The 26,959-nt window shown below is 49.2% G+C and overlaps 2 long non-coding RNA genes and 1 pseudogene across 8 annotated transcripts; 1 reads left to right on the top strand and 2 right to left on the bottom strand.

Moving 5' to 3' along the window:
- The first annotated feature begins 1,407 nt into the window (after positions 1 to 1,407).
- Positions 1,408 to 17,301, top strand: LOC148001884 (uncharacterized). Of its 6 annotated transcripts, XR_015636276.1 has the most exons (6): positions 1,408 to 1,655; positions 4,747 to 4,917; positions 13,315 to 13,379; positions 14,036 to 14,259; positions 15,567 to 15,723; positions 16,234 to 17,301. It is a non-coding gene; the product is annotated as an uncharacterized LOC148001884 (long non-coding RNA). The 6 variants fall into 6 exon arrangements; XR_015636274.1 differs by lacking the exon at positions 14,036 to 14,259; XR_015636273.1 differs by lacking the exon at positions 4,747 to 4,917 and having other exon boundaries at positions 1,433 to 1,655.
- Positions 2,158 to 3,434, bottom strand: Sfn-ps1 (stratifin, pseudogene 1; annotated as a pseudogene). Its single transcript, XR_015636271.1, has one exon. The product of XR_015636271.1 is annotated as a stratifin, pseudogene 1 (transcript).
- Positions 16,587 to 24,066, bottom strand: LOC120096352 (uncharacterized). The gene is made up of 3 exons (XR_015636281.1): positions 24,024 to 24,066; positions 23,640 to 23,744; positions 16,587 to 16,956 (listed from the first exon to the last, which is right to left on the bottom strand). It is a non-coding gene; the product is annotated as an uncharacterized LOC120096352 (long non-coding RNA).
- Positions 24,067 to 26,959: the final 2,893 nt, after the last annotated feature.

The raw sequence follows: 26,959 nt of genomic DNA, 5'->3' as shown, positions 1-26,959 counted from the left end.
CTTTTACTTACTTCCAGATGTAGTCGAGTTGACAAACCAGGCAACCATCACCGAACACAACAGATTTTGATGTCACTGGGAATAGTCAAGACCACAGAGGCAGGGCAGGAATAATAGTAATTCCCATTAGTAGGAATCTGAAATATCTGTTTCTTTTCCCATCATGCTTTGAATATTTAGTCCCCACCTGGCAGTTCTTGGGGGACTTCCTGGAAGAAGCTGTCACCCGGGAAAGGGTCTTTGGAAATTTCAGCTTGGTCCCTGGCCCTGTCTTGTTCTTCCTGGCCCACTGCAACGCGGGGAGCTTGAACCACACACTCCCACGGTCACAGACAGAGCTGCACATCTTGTCCATCCCTGCCATGGAGGACAGAAGCCTCTGAGACCATAGTCACATGACTAACACAGATGCACCATTCCATTCTGGGAAAGTACAGGTGACTCACTCCTCAAAGTCTGGGCTTGCTTCAAGGCGCAGGTTGAAACAGCAAGGTTGACAGGAGAAACAAGAGCTGAAATAAGAGGCTGGGGCTGGGGCTCAGAGGCCACGTGCTTGTGTATCCTGCAGGAAGCTCCCAGTTCCATCCCCACCACTGCACAAATGAGGTGTGGGAGCATATGCCTGTAATCCTAGCCATTAGGAGATGGAGGTGCAGGCATCACAGTGCAAGCATCAAACGCCAGTAATTCCAGCATTCTGGAAGCAGAAGCAGGCTTCTAAGAGTTCAAAGTCAACTGGATCTACAAAGCACGCTTCAGGTCATCCAGAATTACACAGAATAAGTTCAAGGTCACTTGTGGCTATATAACAAACCCAAGGCCAGCCTGGGGTACATGAGACCACATCTCAAAAGATGGTGTAGAAAAGTGGAAGTGAAGGCTGATCACCTTTGGAGAATATGCTTGGTTGGTCAGCTTCACTGGACTGAGGGATGCCTAGGAAATTGGTAAGGGTGTGTCTGTGAGATGATTTCTGGAAAAGACTGGCATGTTTGTCAGAGAACTGGGTGTGAATAATTCATTTGAACATAAGTAGAACTATCCAACAGGCTAGAGCCAGGTGGAGTACTAAAGCACAAGACAGGGAAAGCATTCACACGCATACACATACACACACACCCACCTTATGCAGATGTGTTCTTGCTGCTGCCATCTGTAGATACACCACAGATTCCTCAACCCAAGTAATAGCAGTGTATGTATGCTCAGAGTTGAAGAATCACGTCATAAGAAATAGGCAGTGGGTAACTCTCAAGGTTCAAATGAAGATCAGTGCTTGCTAGGGTGGGGTAATGAGGGCCAGAGAGTAGAGGAAGACTCCTGGCTTCCTAAAATTCAAGGCCTACCTTTCGCTGTAAGTTCTATCAGGAGTTCAGGGCCCTCAGGGATTTCCTTGGGCTAGTGGTTAGGCAAGAGACCCAGGAGTTTCTATGCCCAGTCTTGAATCACTGCATTCTGTGATTCTTCAAGGATAAGACTTCCATTTGTTCTGAGACAGGGTCTCACTACATAGCTCTGGCTGGCTTGGAACTCACTCTGAATGGGTGGCTGTCTTCTAATTCATAGAGATCCCCCTGCTTGTGCATCTGGAGTGCTGAGATTAAAGACATGTACCAACATGCCCGGCTAAGAAGAGAGCCTTCAATCTCAAGGAGGTAAGAGGAAGTTGTGCTGGCTAGTTTTGTGTCTACTTGGTGAAAACTAGTCATCCGAATGGAGAGAGCCTCAGTTGAGAAAAATGCCTCCATAAGATCCAACTATGGGGCATTTTCTTAAGTAAAGATTGTCCATTGTGGGCGGCACCATCCCTAGGCTGTGGTCCTGGGCTCTATAAGAAAGCAGGCTGAACAAGCCATAGAGAGCAAGTCAGTAATCAGCATCTCTCCATGGCCTCTGTTTCAACGCCTGCCCTCAGGTTCCTGCCTTGTTTGAGTTCCTGCCCTGACTTCCTGAGGATTGATCTCAGGTCCTTGTGTTTCCACAGCAAATGCTCTACTGGTCGAACTATCTCTCCAGCCACCATTCTATAGATAAGAAAACCAAGTTTGGAAATGTCATGAGTAGCAAAGCCCTTAAAAGCATGTTTAAAGTGTGTCATTCCAACTCTGGAGCCCTTGAATGAAAATGAAACTGCTTCTCCTGACTGAGAATTCTTTTTTTTTTTTTTTTTTTTTTTTTTTTTTTTTTTTTTTTTTGTCACAGGGCAACTTTATTGAGTGATAACATGGTCACACCCAGTAAACGTGTTCCCTCTCATTCACGCACGCACACTCGCACACACTCACACACACACACCCAGCCCTTGCCACAGTCCAGTTCTCAGCCACAGGGGTGGGGAGCCTCCTCGACTCCTAGGATCCAGAAGCAACAGGTGCCGGAGGAAGGCACAGAGGGAGGACAGGCTCAGGAGTGGTGGTAGGAAGTGGGGGTGCAGAGAGCAGGGGGTGGCCAGGGTTGGGAACACTCACCACACAGCTGCACGAAGAGTGAGATTCCCCAGCCCTGGTGGCCTCAGCTTGGCTGCACCCCGTCCAAGGAGCCTTCCAAGTGTGGCAAAACATTCAGGGTTTGGGAGGGGCAGAGTCCTACTCCGTTTAAGTCCTCTCTGCAGGCTGGGGACTGGAGAGCAAGGCGGGACAGGGAGGATGTAGGCTGCTTCAGCTCTGGGGCTCCTCTGGAGCCTCGCCACCCTCTTCCCCAGCATTATCGGCTGTCCACAGCGTCAGGGTGTCTCTCAGCAGCTGCATGATGAGGGTGCTGTCCTTGTAGGAGTCCTCACTGAGGGTGTGCAGATCGGCCATGGCCTCGTCGAAGGTGGTCTTGGCAAGTGAGATGGCCTCCTCGGGGCTGTTGGCTATCTGGTAGTGGAAGACGGAAAAGTTCAGGCCAGGCCCAGGCGTATGGGGTTGGTGGGCGGCATCTCCTTCTTGCTGATGTCCATGGCCTCCTGGTAGGCTGACCGGGCAGAATCGATGATGCGCTTCTTGTCATCACCAGTGGCCACCTCAGCTAGGTAGCGGTAGTAGTCACCCTTCATCTTCAGGTAGAAGACGCGGCTCTCAGCCTCTCCAGCCCCTTTGATGAGGTGGGAGTCCAGCAAGCCTAGCACGGTGTCGCACACACCTCTGAGCTCGGTCTCTACCTTCTCCCGGTACTCTTTCACCTCGGGGCCCTTCCCTTCAGACCCCTCCTCGTTGCTCTTCTGCTCGATGCTGGACAGGACTCTTCAGGCCGCTCTCTGGCCGCCCACCACGTTCTTGTAGGCCACGGAGAGCAGGTTCCGCTCCTCGCAGGAGAGCTCCTCACCCTTTTCCACGGCACTCTTCATGAAAGCTGCCATGTCTTCGTAGCGTTCGGCCTGTTCGGCTAACTTGGCCTTCTGGATCAGACTGGCTCTCTCCATGACTCCGAGGATGGACAGACAGGCGGGCGAACTGGCTGCCTTGAGACCAATGCTGGATTCTGCCCTGACTGAGAATTCTAACTGTGCTACTCTCTGACCTGACCATGGACCCGGCCCATCAGAAATGGTGGCATAGAGGGACCTTAGATACCCATGCACAGTATATATAGCACAATTAAAATGCCTTCATTTGCATAAAATTGCTGTATAGCTGTTCTCTCTGGGCTGGGCATGAGCAGAAGGGATGAGCTCAGGAGACCCTGGTGAGATTGAGCCCATTAGCATCCCTCCTGGAGGGAGAAGGGGAAATAAGGCTCAGTGGACTGAGGGATGTGGAAACCCCTCATCACTATAGCTTGTTAGTCACCATGTATCTGTAAGTAACTCAAATAAACTCAGCAGTTCACCAAATTAGACCTCAAGAGAATCACTTCTTAAGTCTCTTGGTGCCTTTGTGTATCTTATTAGAAATAGTTATACATCTTCCCAGTAAAAGTCAGAGGGCAAATGTGTAATCTAGCATCCTCAAACTATATTAACCAAGAATATAAGATCTGAAGAAAGGAATATGGTTAGGAAATTGACTCTCTGACGTCTATTACTTTGTGTGTCCTAAAATACATATGTTCAGAGAAAGGCATGGTGGTGTCTGCCTGTAATACCAGTATTTGGGAGGTGAGGTCAGGAGTTCAAAGTCTTTCTCAGATGTATAGTAGGGTTAAGACCAGTCTGGGTTCTGTGAGTCCTTTTTCAAACACACACACACACACACACACACACACACACACACACACACACACAGGGGTAGTACTCCAATGATCAGACTGGTACGTGTGTATGGAGGTAGACCAGGGCTTGCTCTGTCGCGCCCCATGGGTGCATGTGAGGACAGTCCCAGGAAGGCATTGCAAAAAGCTAACCACCAATACTCCAATTAGAAAGCCCTCCGGAAGAACTGGGTCTGCTGGCACCTTGTTTTAGCTAGCTTTATATCACCATGTTAAAGCATTCTGGCCAGAAGAAACCTGAAAAGGAAAGGGTTTATTTGGCTCCTATGTCCACATCACAGCCCGTCATTGAGAAGAGTCAGGGCAGGCACTCAAGGCAGCAACCTGGAGGCAGGAACCAAGGTAGCAGTCATGGAAGAATGTTGCTTTCTTATACCACCAAGAACTCTCAGCCCAGGGATGGCAATGCTCACAGCGGGCCTTTCCCCATCAATCATTAATTAAGAAAATGCCCTATAGACAATCCGATGGAGTAATTTTCCAGTTGAGATTCCTCTTCCCAGATGACTCTTAACTAGTTTCAAGTTGACAAAACTAACCAGACTTCCTTTCCAGGCCTATGAGAAAGCAAGTATCTACTGCTCATACCACTGCTCGAGAGCAACACTAGTGTGCCTCAGTTTCCTTGGTATGAGGACCTTCTGCAGAAGGTGGAGTGGCTTCTTACAAAGGGAGGTTCGTCAAACACAAGCAGCACTCTGAAGGCCAGTGCTACCTGTCTGTTGGGTAAGGTGTTGAATCTGAGAACTTTGTTGCCAAGGAGATTCTTATGCATAGATGAGGGCAGGCCTCTGAGTGTGCCTTGGACCAAACCTCAAGGGCAGCCAAAGATGCTGGTTTGGAAGCACGCTTTCAACTGGGAGGGCTCCCCCTGCCTCTCTGCCTCAAGGTAGGCTATGTCTCAAAACCCAGTCTAGTCAAAGAGGGGGCCTACTTAGGAAGAGAAAGGTTAGCCAGAGAAGAAAAAACTGGGAGAAATATATGGTCACTGTGCAATTGGAAAAGTCACTATAAGACCCACGTTTCTTTTGTACAATGAACATACATTTAAAAAATTAACTAGGGGCTGGAGAGATGGCTCAGTAGTTAGGAGCACTGACTGCTCTTCCAGAGGTCCTGATTTCAATTCCCAGCACCCATATGGTGGCTCACAACCATCTGTAAAGGGATCTGATTCCCTCTTCTGATGTTGAAGAGAGCGACGGTGTACTCACATACATAAAATAAATAAATCTTAAAAAAAATTAACTACAAAAACCACAAAAAGTCTAACTATTGAAAGGATTTTTTTTATTTTTTGGTTCTTTTTTTCGGAGCTGGGGACCGAACCCAGGGCCTTGCGCTTCCTAGGTAAGCGCTCTACCACTGAGCTAAATCCCCAGCCCCGAAAGGATGTTTTAATTACCTGCTTTCTCCATTTTTCAGAATCCTTAGTCCAAATTCCTTCTGTTTTGAGACCATTTTGTCAAATGCCCTTCTCAGTGGTGCTGGAGGCTCGACACAGACCCTCCCCATCACAGTCCTTGGTTATTTGAAGTCTACTCTATCAGTACGATTAAAAACAAAAGTTACCACATGTCTATTGTGTGAGGACAATTTGTTGGAGCTGGTTCTCTCCTTCTACCATGTATTTTGATCCCAGAGATTAAACTCAGATTGTCAAACTTGGTGGCAGTTACCTTCACCCACTGAGCCATCTGGTCAACCTTCAGGATTTTGTTTTGTTGTTTTGTTGTTTTGTTGTTGTTTTGCTTTGTGTTTTGGTTTTGTTTGTTTAAAGCCTATCTCTCTAGTCTTACACCAGCCTTATCCAGCTGGGTCTAAAGCAATCCTGCTACAGGGGAACCTGGAGGTGGGAAACAGCTCCCACACTCCCGAATACTCTTACCCTTCTGTTCCCTCCGAAAGAGAGCACTGCAGTAGTGACCCCCTGGATCTGAAGAGTGAGAATCTCCACTAAACTTTTAGCATCACCACCATGCTTGTCAGAATTGTTGTTACAGGTACAGTGACCTGGTTGGGGTTTTATCTTTTCTCCTTGGCTCTATGTAGCTCCCAGTTGAAAATGGCCAAAGCAGGATGTTAGCTACCTCACGTGGTCAACCAAAGGAATCGAGTATCCCATGGTGTGAATGGGGGTCGGTGGGCTGAGTTTTAAATACTTGGAAGTCTGTGTTGGAGGCCAGGCCACCTCCATTGCTGCTTTGTTTCCCTTTAACTCTGCTTCCCTTTTGTGCCTTTGTGTGGCTTTATCAGTGTGTTTCCTCTCTCTGGGGGACTTGACTGTCTAAGTTCTCTCTGAGGGCAAGCTAAGGTACATCCTTTGTTAGAAGCTAACTAGTTTCCTGGTGGCGACGTTTTGTACAGCTGCCCAGAGAGGTCAAGTGGGCACTGCCCACCACTTCCAGGAACCCAGTGACATTCTGTGGGGAGGGACTGAACTCTCACAACAGAAGAACCTGTGTAGTCTGCAGGTTTACAGAGTGAAGGTATCCAGAGGCCTGCTGTGAACTTGACCCTCGTCCCCAGAAGAACTCAGAAGGAAAAAATGCCCTTTGGAGCAAAGGGAGCAACTTCTGGTTCATCCTGACAGCCAGTGTGTTCTCCACGGGGTGTGTGACTCACAAGCCTTGGTCATGATTCTGCCCAGGATTATCAAGTCTTCCGGAATTAGCAACCAGTGCATACACCCACGGAGTAGCTAGACAGTTCCCATTCAGAACGCGCAGCAGGATACATAATCAGAGAGAAGGAAGGCTCAGATTGCTATGGCTGCCCCTGGCTCCCCTGGCTGACCTGCAGAATGAATTCTCTCTGCTTCCTCACAGAGAGTTCTCCTTCTAGAGAGTGGACTCCTTTCTGCTTTGACTGTTAGCACCTGTCCACTCATACAGCCCAGGCCTCCCACATGCCAGGAAAGCGCTCTATCACTGAGCAGCATCCTGGCTAAGGATTAATGAATATCTCCCCTGTGTTTTACACTGTTGGGTCCCGGGGAGGTACCAGTAATCAGGTAGTCTTGTGGAATTCGTCATTCGGTGAGGAACCTTGGGTCAGTGATCTAATCTTTCACAGTGTGATGCCCTGGTCTATGGGATGAGATAATCACACACCCAACTCATTAGGTAATGCACAGGGTACCCATCAGCAGACCTGACACTTAGTGGACGTGTAATTACCGTGTGCTGTTAGGTTCTATTAAGAAATGACTGGTGTGGGTCTGGGATTACCGCTGTCCTGAGGTGCCTGCTGGTGCTGAAGCAGAACCTTCATCCAGGGAACTTTGGGCCTTAGGCACAGCTGCCAGCTGCCGTAGGATGAGTCCCTGCGTTCTCCCATCTCCTTTGCCTAATCTGAAAGAATTAGGAAGAGAAAGGAGGAGAAAGGTCATTCAAAAGTGTGATTGTTTTACAGCCTTCATGTGTTTGCTCTTTCCTGTGGGAGCCCAGACAGGTATGGGTAGAACAAAAGCCTGGGGATGCCAAGCTGTGAGACTTGCTAGACTTGGCCAGTCAAGGAGTTGGTTGCAACCTTTGTGGCCTCCCAGCGAGGCCTGCAGCTTGTCTAGGCCTCAAGTCCCTCCCTAGCCTCCTCCTTGGTGAGGCTTCCCAGTCCCCCTAGGCACTGACCATTTCTGCTTCTCATGAGCAAAGACACCTTACAGCTACCTGTTGGAACCTGCCACCAGCTCCTCATCAGATCCCACCTGCTTCTGTGCTCCCAGGCTTGTGGGGCAGAGTCTGACGCTCCCAGTAAGGTAGACAAGCCACCTTCCAAGGGACAGCGTCTGTACTGCCACCACTGTTGTGTGCTTCCAGGTAAATGCCAAGCTCTTTGTGCCCCAGCTGATCAGTCAGCCCAATTCACAAGGGCAAACCTCCCTTAGGCAAGGAGAAGAGATGATGAACGGTAGAGAGGGGTTACCACTGCTTTCTGTAGCCTTAAAGCAGACAGGGGGCACTGAGCCATCACAAAGGCTCCTTCCAGGTCTGGGATTCTGGGATTTTAGCCATCTTTCATTTTGTTTTTTGTTTGTTTGTTTTTTCACTTTTGCAATACTGGAGGATGTACCTAGGGCATTATGCATTCAAGGTAGAACTTAATCATGAAGTTGGCCCTAAAATTGTTATGTGAGCTGAAAGTAGCTTAAAGCTGGGCTGAAAACCTCAGGGGAAGAGGAGGAGGAGGAGGAAGAGGAGGAGGAAGAGGAGGAGGAAGAGGAGGAGGAAGAGGAGGAGGAGGAGGAAGAAGAGGAGGAGGAAGAGGAGGAGGGAGAAAGAACAAGACAAAAGTGATGTCTGAGGAAGTGAGTGGGAGCTTTAGAAAACCTTTGGAGTTCCCATTTGAGTCTTGTCAGCATCCAGGACCATTTTCCAGCACAGCAAGGCTCTGAGCTTAAGAGTCTAGACTTACCACCACCAGACCTCAGTCAAAGGCCCAGTCTGGCTAATCGCTGAGCCTGAGGTAGCAAAAGGGCAGGTGCTTAGACAGCTGACACCTGGGCCTCCTTCCTTGGTGTCCTGTCACTTCCAGCTGGCTTGATGTCTTTCCCAATGTCTGTGATCATGTCCTGTCCTTTCCTAAGCCCCCTGAGGTTTTATGGTTTACTCTGCTTGTCAGAGTGGGGTGGGGCCATACAGACCTGATGCGTTACCCTCCAGTAGTTAACCATGAGTCCTGAACATGTTTAACCTGCTCCAAAACAAGACCACAGAAAGCTGGTGTGCAGAGTCACCGTGAAAAATGAAACATCTGAGAGACCCTATCTCAGAAAGCACCCCGTGCTCCAAAATTAAAAAAGCAAATAAAGCCAGGTGTAGTGCTTCGTGCCTTTGATCTCCGTGGTTAGGAAGCAGAGCCAGACAGATCTCTATGGGAACAGCTCAGCGTTGTCTCCATAGTGAGTTCTAGGATGACCAGGGCTACATAGAAAGACCCTGTCTCAAAAAACCAAAAAATAAAATAGGAATTAAATAAAATACGTAGAAATGATATGGTACCCATCTCCTGATTAAACTATGCATGCCTGCCTATTAGGAGCTGTGTGGCCTTGAGCAAAACTACTGTGCCTCCGTTTCCTGCACTGTAACGGGCAGAGATGAACGCTGCCTGTTGATTAAATGAGTTAACGCTTGTTAAGATGCTTGTCTGTAGATCACAGGTGGTGTGTGTGAGACCCCAGCTGTTAGACAGTGTGGTTAGACAATGCCCCAGGAGAATGCTAAAGGCAGAAAACCAACCTCAAATCTCTGCCTGTGGCTCCTGGGATTCCAAGCATATGGCCGGTTCCCGGGAGCTTCCTGCTCCGAGCTGTTCTGGCAGACACAACCTCTCTCCACTCAGATGAAGGTGTCTCGGTGTCTGCTGAGCCATCAGGCCTGTGTTTTGTGGCACAGATATTTCAGGAGAGCCAGTGTGTGGGACTTGGGCCGTCCTAGGAGTACCAGCACTATCACTCAGAGTGAGCCTCTGCATTTCACCGGCCCGGCCAATGTCTGAGGCAGTTCTCTGAGTAGCTATCAGGGGATGATGGTCTCCTAACCTGCAGGCAGAGGAAGGAGATAACAAAGCTCCCCGGAGGCTGGCAACTGGTGCTGTGCTCTCCAGGGAGAAGTGATTGGGAAGGCTGCCATGGGGGAGGGGAGCTCAGCTGCTGGCCCAGCTGCTCACTGCACTGGTCCAAACTGGCTGTGCTGGATCTGCAAGGAGAGGTCACTCTCACGAGTCAGCAGAATCAGTCACGGTTGGAGTACTACCCTGTGCCAGGCTCAGAGGGCACAATGGCCTTAAGTCGTCACCCAGACCCTTAAGGAGTCACCAGCATGACAGAGGGATAGTGTGTCCCAGGACAGGTGCCAGTGGCTTGAGAGGTTCTCTCAGTTCAGAGGGGGATTATGGGGGTGACAGTGGGGTATGAGTTGGGAGGTCTGGTAGATTTAGCCTTACCGTTGCTAACCTTCTCTCTCCTATACTCCCAGGGGGTGTCCAGGCCTTTTCTTCCTTATTATCTACAAGGTTCATATTTGAGAAGCACTCGATGAAGTTAGAAAAACAGTCGTTTAATGTTTGAACGTGATTTTTAGTATTCTTTGTTGGCCCACACTCACAGCTATCTCGGGCTACGTGAGTCAGGATTGCACACCGTTGTGTGCACACTACACTCTTCCAAAGGCTCCCCCACTCCATTTATTATTCACTGTCACATTTGGGAGCATCGGTACTCTTGTTTTCAGATGGAGAAGCAGCATCGGAAAGTGACGGGAGCAGGCCACTGGGGACAGGGGAGAAGCCGGGCTCCCTACTTGCCCTTTGCCCCAGAAGGTTACACATTCACCCTCCCAGCTAAACTGCTTAAAGCCAGGAGGGTGGTCCTGGATGCCTCACTGGAAAACATCCCTTCTCTCAGTTTCGGGACACCCTGGGGACTTTCCTGGTGGGGCTTTAATCCATGGGTGTGCCCCTGTGTCTGCTCCTGTCCTAGGCCCGGAAGATGCTAGTGGGCCTCATGCACAGTGCCTGAGGGACACCTGCTCAGCCTGCCCTGCCACACCTAGGACAGGAGTCCTCTTCAGAGGCTCTCAGTGCATTTCCAGATGGCTGGACAAATACCAATTTGTCTAGTTCTGACGGGGATGGTGGGCGGTGTGTGGCAGAGAGGAACCACGTTGTTCCCTGCAACCTGGAAGAACTTGCCCGATGCCTGAATGGTGGACAAGGAGCAGGCCAGGGTTTCCTCCATGCTAGGTCTGAATTAATGCTGGCTGCTCACAAGCCTCGAAAAACATACGTTTGCACAAAATAGATACGTGAGTCTGCAAGTGCTGGAGGGTCAATCTAACCAATCGCCTCTCTAGCTGTAGGAAATCGATTCAATAACTCCAGGTGCTCTAAAATGGATTACTGCCTACGATTGAAGTCAGGGCCGGCGAGACATTCAGTGGGGAGAGGCGTTTGCTGCCAAGTCTGATGACCTGAATTTGAGACCCAGAACCTAGGAGCTGGAAGGACAGAACAGACTCTGTAGTTGTCCCCTGACCACATGTGTGCTGGGCACTGAGACACGCCTCTGTCCAGCACACTCAGAGGCACGTGTATAAGGATTCAAACGTCTCGACCTATTCTCCTTTGCTATAACAGAATCTCACAGCCCCCACAACTTATAAAGAATAGGGATTTACTCAGTTTATGGTACACCCAATAATGTGGTGCCAGCATCTGCTAGGCATTTGGTGAGGGCCTTCCTGATAGGTCGTCCCATGACAAAGGCTGTCTGTCACATGGTGAGACTGAGTTGTCATGCGGTCGGTATTCAAACTCTTCCCCCTCTTAAGAAGCCACTAATTACATCGTGGCCCCCACCTTCATGACTTCATCGAATCCTAACTCTCCAAGGCCCCATCTCCAAATATAATTAACATCAGTTGGGATTATGTTTCCAACACATAAAATTTAGAGGAAACTTTTTTCTTCCCCGAGACAGGGTTTCTCTGTGTAGCTGTCCTGGAACTCACTTTGTAGAGCAGACTGGCCTCCAACTCACAGAGATCTGCCTGTCTCTGCCTCCTGGGCACTGGGGTTAAAGTCATGCACCACCATGGCCAACGAGGAAACATTTTTAAACCATAGCATGTCTACAGAAAAAAATAATATTTATGTTCATTATTAATAGACACTGGTTCTGACAGGAAGAATAAAAGGCTATTTTAGCTATTTTCTGATTTTTTTTCTTTTTTACAGAAAACACATTTTAATGCAATTAACCTGGTAGGCTTTTAAAGATTTATTACTTTAAATTCTGTGTATAAGTGTGTAGAGGTGTGTGGCAGGTCAGGTGAGTGCACGTGCCTGTGGAGGCCAGAGCGGTGAGTCTCCCTGGAGCTGGAGGCACAGCTGGTTGTGAGCGGGTCCCATGTGGATGATGGTGCTTGAACTTAACCAAGAGCAGTACCTCCTGTACCCTGCTATCCCTTGAACATCTAGAGATGTGTTAGGAAGAGGCCTGAAGCCCGAAAAAGAATCACATGATCTAAAATGTTGGAAAACAAAACGCCTTTCTTATTTTCTTTCCCCACTTTGCTGATGTTTTTGGAGGGAAGTAAACACACTGTAGAGCAGTGGTTCTCAACCTTCCTCATGCTGCGACCCTTTCACACAGCGCCTTTTGTTAGGGTGACTGCCAACCATAACATTATCTCATTGCTACTTGGTAACTGTGATTTTGCTACTGTTACGAATTGTAAACATCTGGTATGTAGCATATGTGACCCCTGTGAGAGTAAAAACACACAGCTGAGAACTGCTGCTGTAGTCAAATATTCCTGGTAGCCATTGGTCTATCAGGGAGCTGTAACAGGTGAGAGCCAGAGGCGTTTTAAAAATGGCCGATCCAGGCAGGTGAGGAAACTGGACAGGGACTATAAGGGGCGGGGCCACGAGGGGTGGGGCTGTAAGGGGCGGGGTCAAACGGGTCAGGAGGTCGGTTTCTTGTTTCCAGCCCCCTGCCATTTTGACCTCATGCCAAGCCATTCCATTTGCTTCGCTTGCACTCGGAAAGGATCAGAACCATTCTACACAGAGAGGCCAACTCTAGGGTAGAGCAAGGCAACATTCTGAGGCTCTGCTGAGTGGCAACCATGGGCTGAATAGCTTCTGATCCGACCATGAAAGTAAAAACATGCTGATGATCGATGGGAAGACAATCACTGTCATCACTTCCAGAGTCCTGCTCCCGCAAAGTTCATTCCCCATGAAGGCAGAGTCAGACCTCAGGCTTCTCTCCAGTCCTTCCTCTTCTTCAACTGTTTACATTTGTCTTGGGACCTTTCATCCCTCTTCCCTTTCTGGAGAGCACGGGAGTGAGACTCACCCCGTAAACCTAACCTGAGCTGATGAACTTATATTGTCAATGTTTCTGCAGAATCCTTGGCAATGGCATTCGCTCTCACGTTGGTTAAGACTTTCTGTGACGGCACACACCGTGAAATAGTTGAGACTCCAAATTAAGCAAAGGTTGGAGAAGCCAGAGTCTAGACCCCAAGAACCGTAAGAAGCAGGGAGCAGGGCCTCTGCTGCTGCATTTCCTTGCTTCTCTCTCATGCTTGCTCTTCTTTCTGTTTCACACAGGTGAGATGTCTCCGCTTGTACAGCACCCGCAGGCCGGCATTCTCCGTCTCAGCAGATTGACTCAGGTGATTGTCTCTCGTGGTTGCAAGGGGAAAGAGCTGGTGTGAGTGAGCTGTGACCAGCGCGCTGGCTTATATTTCATCGGTACATGGGAAGATGTAGGTTCTCAAAGGCTTGAGAGGTCAGCTGGACAGGTGGCACGCCACCCTTGTTACTCAGGAGGCTGAGGGAGGATTACAAGTTCAAGTCTGGGCTGCAGAGTGAGTTCTAGTCCAGCCTGGGAAATTTAGGGAAGATCCCGCCTCAAAACAGGCGCACATATATGCACACTCATACACACACACAAAGACACAACACCAGTCGGGCACACCCCTCTTTGTTTTTAAGCAGTATTTTCACATCCAGAGTGAGGGTTGGGGGAACTGCTTGGCTTGGCCCCTAAAGAGTCCCACCTGGGTATTTTAGGATCCAAGTCAAGTTGAAGAAGGCCTCTTCTCTCTTCCCAGCCCTCTCTTCAGAGCTAAACACGGGGAAACCATCCTATAATTTTAACTGTATTTATAAACCCTCCATCCTTTATGTAATGCTTTTTTTCCCTGCTCCACACTTACTCCCAGTGTCACTATTTTCTCAGAGGAAAGAGATGGTAATTATAGGTCAAACACCAGCTCCGGAAGCAGGACAGGCAGCAGAGAGCTGAGTACTCCCTACCCTCTTCCAGGTACACCCTGGACACCCCTGCTTTCTCTACCTCTGTATCCTTGTCTCTGCTGGTTGCATGTTGCCAGTCCGGCCCATGACAAGACAGAAAGGGAACGTGAAGACTAAAGGCAGCGAGTTTCAGACTGATTGCATGGTGCCTGAGCAGGCCTGCCTCTTGGAGACAATTCAAATGGAAAAGAAAAGAAGAAGAAGAGGAAGAAAAAAATAACCACAACATTTCAGGTCATTGGCCTTTTTAAACAGACCGCCGGCAATATTTACTGCTCCTGAAATAGCAGTCACATGGCATAAAATCATGTTGGTAAAGCCTGAAAAACAAAAGAACAATTTACAGGCTGCCGTGCTCACTGAGGGCCCTCTGTGTGCCAGCTCTGCTTTCTGTCCCTCCCTGCCACCTTCTGACCAAACTTCAGGAGATGGGTAAAGGTCAAGGTCAGGCTGCCCCAGAACCCTTCTCACCTTAACTAGGTCGGGAAGGTAACTGACTGATGAGAAACAGGGGCGTGAAGAGATTGTGGGAAATGCCCCTCCCACAGAACGGTGCCCAGGGAGGGAACACTGGCTGTTACAAGGGCACCTGCCAGTGGCATCCTCTTCCTCTCTCCAGCTGGGCCATCTTATCTCCTCTCTCTCCTTTGCCTCTGTGTCTCCACTTATCCTCTCCATCTCCCCCCCCTCCCCCTCTTTCCCCTCTCCACCTCTCTCTCCCTTCTTACAGTCTCCTTCTGGCTACTCTCCTCATCTCTTAGTTCTTCTGGGGCTCTTTCTGGACCTCTATTAATTAGCTGTTTCTTGAGGGTCAATACAGTCACCAAGGGGGGCTTAGTGAAGGAGTATGTCAGTCGGTCTGGGTCAGCGTGTTCTTGCACTGGGACAGACTTTGTTGAGAGCCCATTGGAAGCTCTGAGCTTTTGTTCCTTCCATCTTCCTTCTCAGTTGCCCATCACACAACTAAAAAGCCCAAGTCATTAAAAAATCATCCTATTTGTGAACAGATGCTTCTCAAAGCCCTTCCATATCCACTACTTACCTCATGAACACCTCTGGAATTGTGCAAAGGGGCCGAAGAAGCAGGACAAAGGGGTTCAGTGGTGACATGGCCACACCAGAGGAGGTGACAGACCTAGGAGAGGGTCCCCTGGCGTCTCGACCCCTAGCTTCTCAAACACCAGGCATTTTGCTGACAGACAAGCTCATCACCAGGGGCGTCATGGAGCAGATTTTCCTGGGCGTCTGTTTCCTTCTTCTATATCAACCACCTTAGGGACCTATTTTGTTCTCTTTTTTCACGTGTCAGCATATAAAGCTTGTAGGAAAGAGAGAAGGGTGGGAAGGCAAACACCTGGAATCTTGGCATTTAGGGACCCAGATATAAGTGTGAGGCTAACTTGGTCTACAACCTGGCTGTCGAGTGAGGCCCTGTTTCAAAAGAAATATACACACAAACAAACAGAAAGTTGGAGAAGAAAAACAATATTCCTTCCCACAAAATGGCTGACTGTTGTGACCATAAGGAAAATTATTTTCAGGTCTCTTGTGAATTCTGACTATCTGACTATCTGACTGCTAGTCAACAAAGCCTGAAGCTCAGCCCTGGGCTGGATGGAGTTAGAGATTCTGCCTGTGTTTGTGGGGACACAATCCAGCAGGACTTGTACTGCCAGCAGTCACCTCGGCAGCTCTCAGGTAGAGGGGCCATTCTTACCTGGGGCCTACAGAGAGGTGAAAGGACTGGATGTGATCTACCCAGAGAGCAGCCTCAGTCTGTGATTGACAATGTGGAGAACAACCTCACACTGAGGTCGTCTGCAGCATTGCTGCCCTCTTGGGCGACTTGACCCCTTCCTTGCCCTTTGTGGAGTCCACATATCCCCTACCCCACCCCAAGAAGCTTCTGGGAAAACCTAGCCAAAGAAAGTTTGGTTGTGTGGAATCCGGTCCAACCAAGCCTCCCCTTACAGTAAAGGAATAAGAGATAAGCAATGACGACTAAGTCTGCCATCAGGCAGAAAAATGAAATTAAAGGCTGGTAGCTTGCTAAAGAGCAGGAGGGAGCAAGGAAGAGAGACAGTGTCCCCAGGTTCTGCATAGAATCTGCCCCCAGTGCAGGGAAGGGAGGCCTGCTGGTCTGAAGCACAGACCATGGAGGAATGCTGCTTACTGGCTGGCTTCTCACACTTGCTTCTCTATCTGCAGCCCAGGACCATCTGCCCAGGGGTGGAACCACCCACAGTGGGCCAAGAACCCATCCACACCAATCAGCAGTCAAGAAAACACCTTATAGACATGACCATGGGCCAATTTAAAGCAGTCAATTCCTCACTGAAGTTCCCGGCTTCCAGCTGACTCTGGTTTGTGTCAAGTTGACAAACTACTAAGTGGATTGTGCTCACTGAGGTCTCTGTGAGGCAGAATACAGTCCAGTGCTGATACCCAGGACCCAGTGCTGATGCACAGTACAGAGTCTCAGAGCTGACGACATGGGCTCTGTAGGTCACAAGCATCTTCGATTTCTGAAGGTTATCATGACTGTTTTTTTCTCAGCCCCAATGCTCTCTAACACAGAATAGCCTGACTTCAATAACACCCTCGATACTAAATCCATGAAGATCACAGCCAGGTCCTGTGTTTCCTCACTGTGGAAGAAAGAGTTCACTACAGGGTTCAGCTTCCTCCATCCAGACACCCATCCTCCCTTTCCCCCATTTCCTATACTTGGTTGATTGATTCAGAATAGATCACTTTCTGACTGGGCAGTGCTCCTTTTCCTCTGACAGCCATCATCAGGGACCCATGTAATGTCCCAGCATTCCGAATGTTGAGCTCCACCCTGAGAGGAATCAGAGTAACCATCTCTCCACCGGTCTGCACTTCACAGGGAGTCCGTTTCCAGACATCGACTCTGGGTGTCCCTGGGCACTGGAATAAATAAAAATGTCACTTCCTGGTTCCAGAGTTGGCACTTTACCTGCCCACCTGACTCCTGGTTTTGAGACAGAGATAGCCTGAGGACTAAGGGTTCTCTCTAAATTAACATGTTTCAGTGTCCCCGAGCCACATCTGAAATGTCTGCCTCCTGAGGGAATCTGTGTGTCTCTGTGGTTTCCTGAGGTTTATATAGTCAGATCAGGGGCTGGAGTGTTTGTATGTATGTTTGTGTGTGTTGGCAGCTAAAGTGACAAATGTCTGTTAAAATCAACGTTTATGAAGAAATATCAAAGCAACCAGGAAAACGATAAATAAATACAAGTTTTAAAAAAAAAACCTATCAGCTGGGGGAACATTTCCCATGTGTCCCTCCCCTCCCCATGCCCCACCCCACCCTACACATATGTCTGGAATATTTCATAAGATGACTGCTTTCTAAGCAGTTCCTCACACCAGGACAGCTGAGTGCTTGCTATGTGCAGGCACTGTGCTGTCCTCTGACAGGAGTTCATCTCGCCTAGCCTTGGCCACTCCGTGAGGTGGCATCCCACTTACTGCTTTGACCCCCCCCCCCCCCCCCGCACTGGTGGAGGCAGGCATAGTGTGAGACAGGCACAGTGTGCAGCTTTGAGAGGAGCTCTCGGGTTCTTTCACTCACTCACTCACTCACTGTCTACCTCGGGCCAGGTCATGGAGTTAAAGTATGAAGGAGACACAGGAGACACAGATCTTAAGATTCAAAGTCTTTTGGGGGAAGATAAATATACAAACAAGTAACTGCAAGTCAGACTTACGGGGCAAATTACCAAGAGAACAAAAAGGAGGGATTACCACCACCCAAGGAGACTTGCAGAGGTGACATTTTAAATGTGTCACAAAAGCAAGCGCAAGCAAAGGGAGAAAATATTTGCTAACGTTAAGGTTGGGTGGAGAGGGAGGGAGGAGGGAGGCCCTAAGGCTAAGCAAATAGCAAGTGTGAAAGTTCTGGAACTCTTGGTGCAAGGTATGACTCCAGGCTGGGAGTACGGGAAGGAAAATTCAGACACAAGGGTGCAAAGGGTCAGAAGGCCATCCTGTACAGGCAGAGGGGGTGGAATGTGGGAGGTGTCATGGTGGCAGCTGTCTATAGCCAAGGCTAGCCTCAAATTGGCTGAACTCTGGACCTCCTGCCTTCACCTCCCAATGACCAGGCTGCCTTGGTGTTTTAAAAGAACCAGACAGCAGTCTGTAGGGAGTGCAAGCTTTGGGCAGGCTGGAGCAGCAAAAGTAGCCATGGCCACCTAAGGGACCCATGACCTTGACTGCCCAGGATCATCATCTGAGGGGCCCTAGCCTCAGGCTATTTGGAATTCTTTGATCTAGTTAGTCTAGGATAATATGGTCTAAAAAGCTCTTGACCAAGTGTGGGATCCATCAGTAGTTGAGTGGTTAAGAATACAGGCTTGGGAGGGAGAGATGGCTCAGCTGTTAAGAGCACTGGCAGCTCTTCCAGAGAACGTGAGTTTGGTTTTCATGGCAGCACACAATCGTCTGTAACTCCAGTCTGCAGCCCCTGGGTTTCTGACACCTTGTTCTAGCCTCTGGATCATGTGCAGCACAGACATACAGGAAAAAACACCTATGCACATAAAATAGAACGAAAGGGGGAAAACAGAATCCAGGTTCTTAGGTGTTACTACCAGCAAGCTGGGCTCTGGGTGTCCTAATTCGTATCCTAGTGCCCTCATCTGTAAAAGGCAACCTCATCATTAGCTCTCAATTACATCAGACAAGATACGTAAAGGCTTGAACCCTGTTGCTGGAGAAGCAAGCAGCTCATGGCGGCTCTCCTCTTTGAAACGACTGAGGAGAGAGGTGTTGAAGATCCAAGCTGGGTCAAAGAAAGGCAGGTGGGGGAAGCAAAGAGAGTCCAGATGATAAAGACATACAGTGCATGAAAGGATGGGGCTCAGCGAACATGTTCGGGTGGGAAGAGTTGAAGAGAATTTCCTGACGTCAAGAGGTGGTGAGAAAGCACAAGGCAAGGGTGAGGCAGAGCGTAAGATGGCATCAGTGCAGATGATATAAGATGGGCGGGCAGCTGAGGCCTCCTGGGGACAGCATCACTATGGGGAGGGCGACCTGGGCTGGGGTACTGATGTGCAGCCAGGTACATGTGGTGAAAGTCAAAGCTGCAAGAACGGATAATGTCACTCAAGGAAGGTGTGTGAGCGAGAAGAGACAAGGTCGAGCGTAGAACACAGAAAGTGCTCAAATATGACAGAGGGGAGAAGAAAGAGGAACGTGAGACCAGGAATGAAATAAGGGGCAGAGGGCATAATCCAGCAGGGACGATCGTGAAGAAAACACCAGGAAATCTACCAGAAACAAGTCTGGTACAGGAAAAGGCTTAAGATCATCCAGAAGAATAATAGGGATCTTAAAAGTCAGATCTCTCTGGGTGTTTTGCACACACCTTTCATCCCATTCCAGAGGCAGGAATAAGTGACTCTGGATCTCTGGGAGTTCGAGACTAGCCTGGTCTGCATTGTGATCTCCAGCCCGTGACGACTACATAGAGAGACCCTGTGCACCCCACCCCCATGTGTTCATGTTTGATGATAGTGGTTCTCCAACAGTGAGCCCTGGGCCAGCAGTGGCATCCAGGAACCTCGAAATACACATTCTTGGGATCTACCCTAGACCTAACTCTAGAGGCTGGCTCTGTAGCAATATTATTTATTTATTTATTTATTTATTTATTTATTTATTTATTTTTAATAAATAAATAATTTTTAAATAATTGATTAAATTTTAAATTGTTTTAAACATCTGTGATTCTCGGATTGAACCTGGGGCTCCCTTCAAGCTTGTTAACAAACATTCTTCTACTGATCTGTGTCCTCCATGCCTCCAATCTGTTTTTGTTATTTTGAGACTCGCTGCCGGCTGTCCTGGAACTCAATACATAGGTCAGGGTAGTCTCAGACTTGCTGTGAAACCTCCCTGCTTGTCTCGGAAGTGTTAGGAATATAGGGCAGTAGGCTACCACAACCAGCTTTGAATATGCTTGTCTGTTCTCTTGTTTAATTTTATATATTAGCATTTTGAGTGGTGGCGGGGTGTATACACGGCATGACGTGCATGTACTGATCAGAGGACAACTGTATGGAATCAGTCTTCTCTTTCTACTTTTATACAGGTTCTCTGGGGATTGAACTCAGGTTATCCAGCTTGTGTGGCAAGCAGTTTTACCCACTGAGCCATCTCAGCATAATTTTTAATATTTATTTTTAATGCATACATGTATACCTGAGTATAAGTCTGCATACCACACGCATGCAGAATCCCATGGAAGTCAGAAGAGGGTGTCAGATCCCCTGGAACTGGAGTTATAGATGGTTGTCAGCTGCCATTTGGTAGCTGGTATGTGGAAATTGAATCTAGGTCCTCTGCAAGAGCAGCACGTGCTCTTAACCACTGAGCCACCTCTCTCTACCCACACCCTATCTGTTTTCAGCAGCCCTGCAGTGGTCCTGATATACCACTGTGCAGGCTTGAGATCTGCTGCCCTGTACTATGGAGGACACCAGCTCCTCTTTTCATCTCTTTCCCTAGAACACAGTGTAGCGGGTGATATTCAGCAGGTGTGAGCTGACTTGAGTTACAGAAGGCTTTTCCTGTATGTGCCATACATATTCAGACATGTGACAGGCTTTGTCTGAGAGCTCATGCTTTCACTGAGAAGTAGCAGTTCATACATAGATAGAAGTCAGATCAAATGCAGACACTGCCAAGCAGGGACCTTCTGATAGGTGTCTGTGCACCTGAGTGGCTCAGTCAAGACTCAGGAGACCGCTGTGGGCATGGGAAGGAGGGAGGCAAGGGATATGGCTGGAAGGAGTAGGTGACATGATGCCACAATGGATTAATCAGGCAGTCCAGAAGCTGGGACATTTGGCAATGTGTTCACCCTGGCTTGCTATGCATTGATTTAGCCAGTGGCATGGAAGAAAATGGAGAAACAATCTGTGTTTAAAAGAAGTTAAAGGGGTTGGGGATTTAGCTCAGTGGTAGAGCGCTTGCCTAGGAAGTGCAAGGCCCTGGGTTCAGTCCCCAGCTCCGAAGGAAAAAAAAAAAGAAGTTAAAGATGGCTAGGGTTTAGCTCAATGCTAGAGCACAAGCTTAGCATGGACAGACTATCTGCCTCTGTCTCTCTGTCTCTCTGTCTCTCTCTGTGTATCTGTATGTGTGAGTGTATCTGTCTATGTCTCTTTCTGTATCTCTGTGTGTCTCTGTCTCTCTGTCTCTGTCTCTTTGTCACTCTGTCTCTGTACATCTCTGTCTCTGTGTATCTGTGTATGTTTGTCTCTATGTCTCTGTCTCTCTGTATCTGTGTGTGTGTCTCTCTGTCTCTGTCTCTCTGTGTATGTGTGTGTGTCTGTCTCTATGTCTCTCTCTGTATCTCTGTGTATGTCTCTGTCTCTCTGTCTCTCTGTCTGTCTCTGTACATCTCTGTCTCCCTCTCTCCCTCCCTCCAGGCTCTTTACTGTGTAGCCCTGATTGGCCTGGACCTGCTATAGATCAGCACTCAGGAGGCAGAGGCAGGCAGATCAATATGGGTTCAAGGCCAGCCTTGTTTACATAGCAAGTTCCAGAATCATCCCTAAATGATGCCAGGCCCTACTTTCAGTCTCCAGTACTACAGACAGAGGGTACAGGCCTGTGATCCCAGCTATGTGGGAGCCTGAGGCAGGAGAAGCAAAAATTCAAGAACAGCCTGAAACATAGTGAATTCAAGGTTAGCTTAAGCAATTCAGAAAGGTCCTGGCTCAAAATAAAAACTAGAGTAAAGGAAACAGACAGAAAAAAGGAAGAAGAGGATGAGGGCGAGGGTGAGGTGGGGCAACAAGAAATAAGTATGGTGAAACTTGCTGGCTACTGAAAGCAGCAGATAGTTGGTGATGTAAGGCTAGAAGCTTTCATAACCTAAGGGTTTGGTTCTGCTTGCCTGTGTGTGCCTGTGTGTGGAAGGGCTTAGGAGAGGGTGCTGAGGTGGACAAGAGCCCCTAGGGAAATACTTGCAGAGACCAAACTCTGGTTCCTCCCTCCCTCCCTTCCTCCCTCCCTCCCTCCCCTCTTCCCTTCTTCCCTTCTTTCCTCCCTTCTGAACTATGCCTTCCTTCCCTCCACTCTCTCTCCCTCTCCTCTCCTCCATCCTTCCCCTCCTCTTCCCTCCCTACCCCCTCCTTCATTCCCTCTGTTCCTCCTTTTCTTCCTTCCTCTCTATCCCCTTTGTTAGCATTTCTATAAGCCCAGAAGGCACAGAGTTGAAGCATCTGTCGGGCAGGGGGAGCGGAAAGTGTGCAGCCTTTAGGGAGTGGGTGACATTGCTTGGGGATGTCTGTAGCCGGATGACAGAGGAATGTGGAGACTACAGAATGCCAGGCCAGGACCATGTGTCTTAGGTTGAGATGAGCTTCTGCACATAGGAGAGTGATGTAACCAGGAAGCTCATGTGGTTGTGATGGCCTCAGGTAGGGGCTGTTGTTTCCTCCAGGCTGAGAAGTAACAAGGGCTCAGTTTGCAAAAGACTGAAAGTTGAGGGGCTGCCTCACCTTGGCAGACTCATCCTTTGGTTCTTCTTGAAGCTGGCAGAAAAGGGGCGACAAACTTGAATGCCTGTAAACCTAGCATTTGGGAGGCTGAGGAAGGAGGATCGCTGAGAGTTTGGGTCTAACCTGGGCTTCATAGTGAGACCCAGGTTCAAGCCTGTGCTAAAGATCAAAACCCTCTCTGAGAAAATGAGATGTGTAGAGAGGGATGGACAGACAGAAGATGATGCTGACAGACGGACAGACATGTAGGAGGTGGGAGCATGGCTCCACAGGCCTGCAGTGCTCTGGGCTTCTGAAGTCATGCTTCCCTGTGGCTTTTGCTTCCTGGTGTGCTAAGGGCCATCTGGTGCACCATGGGAGCCAGCCCTGTGTCTGATCCAGCAGTTCAAACCTGGACAGCTAAAGACAAAGGATGAGGAGCCTTGGGCCAGCTCTGTCACCCTCCCAGCCACCTGAGGTACTCTGAATCCCTTCTCAAGATGCCTCCTTGACCACACACCACAGAACTGGGGTAACACTGGTGTTTTTCTCTCATGACTCTAATTATGCGGCTAACAAGCAAGAAAAAAAAAAAAAGTCACATGAAAATTTCAAGACAGATTGCCTGTGGAAGTAACATCAGGTTGTGCAAGAAGACTTTAGGCTGAAAGGTCGTGGTCGATGGTCCAATGGCCTGACCGTCCACAAAACTTATTACTTTGGGGGGTTACAGGTGAGCTAATGACACCCCACCTGCCCCATCCCATAAACATTAAAGGAGAAAGGCAAGGCCTGTGTTCAGTGCATCTCGGCAGGCACCTCTCCACTGTCTCTGATTCATTTCAGAACATGACTGCAAAGAAGTAGAAGGTAGTGTTTTCTCTCTCAACTGCCTTCCTTCCTGTTAAAAACCCTCCCAAACTCCACCCAAACTCCTCTCTTTATCCCGTGCGAGCCCCACCACAAACCCACTTCCTCCGGAGTCCTGGTCTACCCATTAACACTGTTTCTCTCCTGTCCCTTCTGTTCCTTCCCCCACCCACCGCTTCCAGCTCAGGGGTCATGGCCAGGCAGCCAGATGCTGGCCAGGATTCTTACCTCACTCAGCAGCTCTGGACAGAGCTGGCAGACCAGTGCTGGGTCACCTTGGGAGAAGGCAGGAGTGACGAGGGCGGGTGGGCTGAGAGCCCAGCCAGTGCCAGCCTGGTTTTACAGTCACGTCAAATATGGCATATTAGAACCATTGCTAAGCACAGTGAAGAGCTACCCCTGAGGCTGGCTCTCAAGCACAGTACAGAGCCTGTGCTCAGATTTTCTTAGTTAACTACCAGGGAGCACATGAAAGTTGTCACTGTCTCCCTTTAGAGAGGTCAAGCCATCTCCTCAGGATGGGACAGCAGCATAGTGGCAGCTTACAGGATGCAGCCCTCACGCATGTACGCGCCTAACTCAGGTGCCTGGCTCTGACCCTCGTTTCTTTACCTTGACTTGTTCCCACCTGCTGAAGTGGGAAAGACTCTCAAACAAGGAGCATTTAGTGGGGAAGCTGTATGCCAGGAGCCAGGCTGAGTCTGCTCCAGAAGCCTCAGGGACCTATAATTGGTCATCTGCAGGGTAGCCTGCTCTTTTTCAAAGGAGCTGTCGCCAAGTTCCCTGTCTGCCAGGCCTCTGGGCCTGCATCCTAGTTGGTTTAGTGGTAATAGGGCCAAGGTCACAGGCACACTCCTAACTTTAGCAAACACTTCCCAAGCGAAGTCAGTCCACTGGGTGTGTGAGGAAATGATTTAGCTCAACCTTCTAATCTCTCAAATAAATAACCCACCAAATCATATGCTGTGCAGATGGATGGCCGAGAGTTATTGACATATTTAAACTAGTTTCCATTTGCAGTAGGGAAGACCTAGTGTTTTAGTGAATCACAACCCTGGGAAGGCTAAATTCCAAATCTCCCCTCTGTGGGGTTGGGTAGATGTGATGGTGGAGACGGTAGGTGTGAATTACCCCAAAACAAGTCAGGGACACTGAAGGGGGCAACCTCCACCGTGCGCACACATAGCGCTAGGGTGGGCTCAACAGAGAACTCTGGGAGCTTGTAAAACTTCAGCCTCGGCGCAGGAGACAGGGCACAAACTCCTACACACAAAAATAGGCATAGAAACCTGTGCCTGAAACAGCGCCGATGAAGACGAAGGTGCAGAGATGCGGAAAGAGAGGGACCCTGAGCGGTGAAACAAGAAACGCGGTTCTGAAAGAGGGAAAGAAGGAAGCTCAGAGCTGGAGACTTGAGTCTGGGTGAAGACTTTGTGCAGAGCCAGCCTCAGCTTCTATGGCGCCTTTGGATTGCCTGAGGAAGAACCCGAGAAAGGCCTGGAGGAGAGGCCTAGGGGTGAGGCCGGTTGTGTTCCGTGGTCGAAGCTGTTTGAGTGGAGTCATTCTAACCCTCTTCCTCTCGCCTCTTCCTGTTTTATTAATGCATCGACATTCACTGAGCTCCTTCCACAAGAGACTGCTGTGGTAAAGGCACCTGGCGAAGCCTAGCAGGAGGTTGTAGTCTTTTTTTTTTTTTTTTTTTTTCTTTTTCTTTTTTTCTGGAGCTGGGGACCGAACCCAGGGCCTTGCGCTTGCTAGGCAAATGCTCTACCACTGAGCTAAATCCCCAACCCCAGGAGGTTGTAGTCTTACCTGGGCCCAAGCCGGCTAAGGAGCCAGAGAAACCAAGAGTCATGTGACCACGCTGTCCTGTAATAGATTCTGATGGAAATCTCAGCGGTCACAGGAAGTGGCCAAGGTCAAAAGGGTGACAGGGATGGCGGCACCCAAGTTACGAAAAAGCCAATAGAAAATGGAAGGGAGGGGGGAGGACATTGAGAGGGGAGTCTATACAACGGCATTCAGAGGAGGACACGTGGTGGGCTGCCTCTCGCGTAAAGGGTATTGGGCGGTGAACTTGAAGATACTGGTGGGTTCAGATTTGAATTTGAACCCAAAAGTGAGGGCGCAATGGGAGGCCTCTTGGGGATGAACAGGGAGCGGGGAGGTTAGGTATTTTTCTCCAGCAGGGTTTATGTTTTGTTTCTACTTTGGGGGCAGGGTCTCAGTGGCCAAGACTGGCTTGAAACTCTTACCAGTCCTCCTGCCTCAGCCTCTCAAGTGCTAGGAAAACAAGGCCTGGACCAATACGTCTGGCTATGAAGAAAGGTCTTGGTCAGGGAAAGGTCTTGCTCGTTTCTTCAGCAGTTGTTGTAAGCACCGGTGAGCAGAGAGAGCAGCTTTTATAGAGAATGTGACTCTCACACTCGACCTGTATCCTTCTCCCCTCCCACACTGCCCACCCCAACATTTCCCTCTTCCCCTTGAGATGGTCAGTATGCTCTCCAGGAGTGTTGTGAAGGCGGTGCAGTTCCTTCCACTGGGGAGTATCGTGAGCCTGGTGCACTCCATCAAGCTATAACATTCTAGGCTGTCCAAATCCTCATACTCGTATCTGCTGTTCCGAAACTCCACGGAAACATCTGGTACCCAGGACAAGGAGCCAGTGTGTTAATGATCATCTTGCTATTAACCTAGAAGAAGTTGGAGGTAGGCAGGGCGAGTGGCAGGTGACAGATCTGTGGGACCATGAAAGATAGCCTGGTTCCTGGTTGAGCTTGAAACCCTGGAGACCCTGAAGGGAAGGTAGGAGTTTCACCTGATTCCCGAGCACCAGGCCCCTGTCACTAGCCACAGCCCTCCCCTCTTCCCCCCAATAGATTTGTTGCCATCAGTCACATAAGGGCAAACACCCCAAACCCCTCCATATGTAGAGAACATGGCCTGTGGTCACATAGACTCAAGACAACTCTCCATTTTAATGAGGTACCTAAAGGCCTGGAGGGCTTAGTCAATAAGCTTTCCTTCCCAGACACTCCTCCCTGCAAATGATACTTAATCTCAGGCCCACCCTGAGAAGTGGGATATGGTTTTACTCATCTACTTTCCTCCATGACAATAAATGCCTTAAAGCCATGGACTGCCTCTTTTCCTTGGGATTCGCTATGGGGAGCCATAGAGAAGGCCTTTACCTATAGAGCTGCCATCTAATCTCCCATAGAAGGCCTCTCTGTGCTCCCAGTCATGGCCACCACAGAGCCCAAGCTCAAGCCAAACACCAACAAGCCAAGAACTCCCCCTGAGGGACCAGCCGGAGCCCCCCATTTTACCCCTGGACCCAGGCTAGATCCAGTCCTGGGCCCCCACTCTGTTCTCAACTCTTCTGCAGCTCCCAGTTGGGCCTGGGTGTCTGAGAGCCTGAGAACCAGACATCCCTGTCCTCCTTGTAGGCCCCAGGGACCCCAGAGCCAGCTCCAGCTCTCCTGCACCACCTCAGACTGCACTTCCCCTCTCTCTCTCTCTCTCTCTCTCTCTCTCTCTCTCTCTCT

The sequence above is a fragment of the Rattus norvegicus genome, chromosome 13 (assembly GCF_021556685.1).
Source record: "Rattus norvegicus strain SHRSP/BbbUtx chromosome 13, alternate assembly SHRSP_T2T, whole genome shotgun sequence".
In the NCBI taxonomy this organism is placed as follows: Eukaryota; Metazoa; Chordata; class Mammalia; order Rodentia; family Muridae; genus Rattus; species Rattus norvegicus.
Note: the sequence above shows the minus strand (reverse complement) of the source record. Positions and strands in the feature narration are given on the sequence as shown.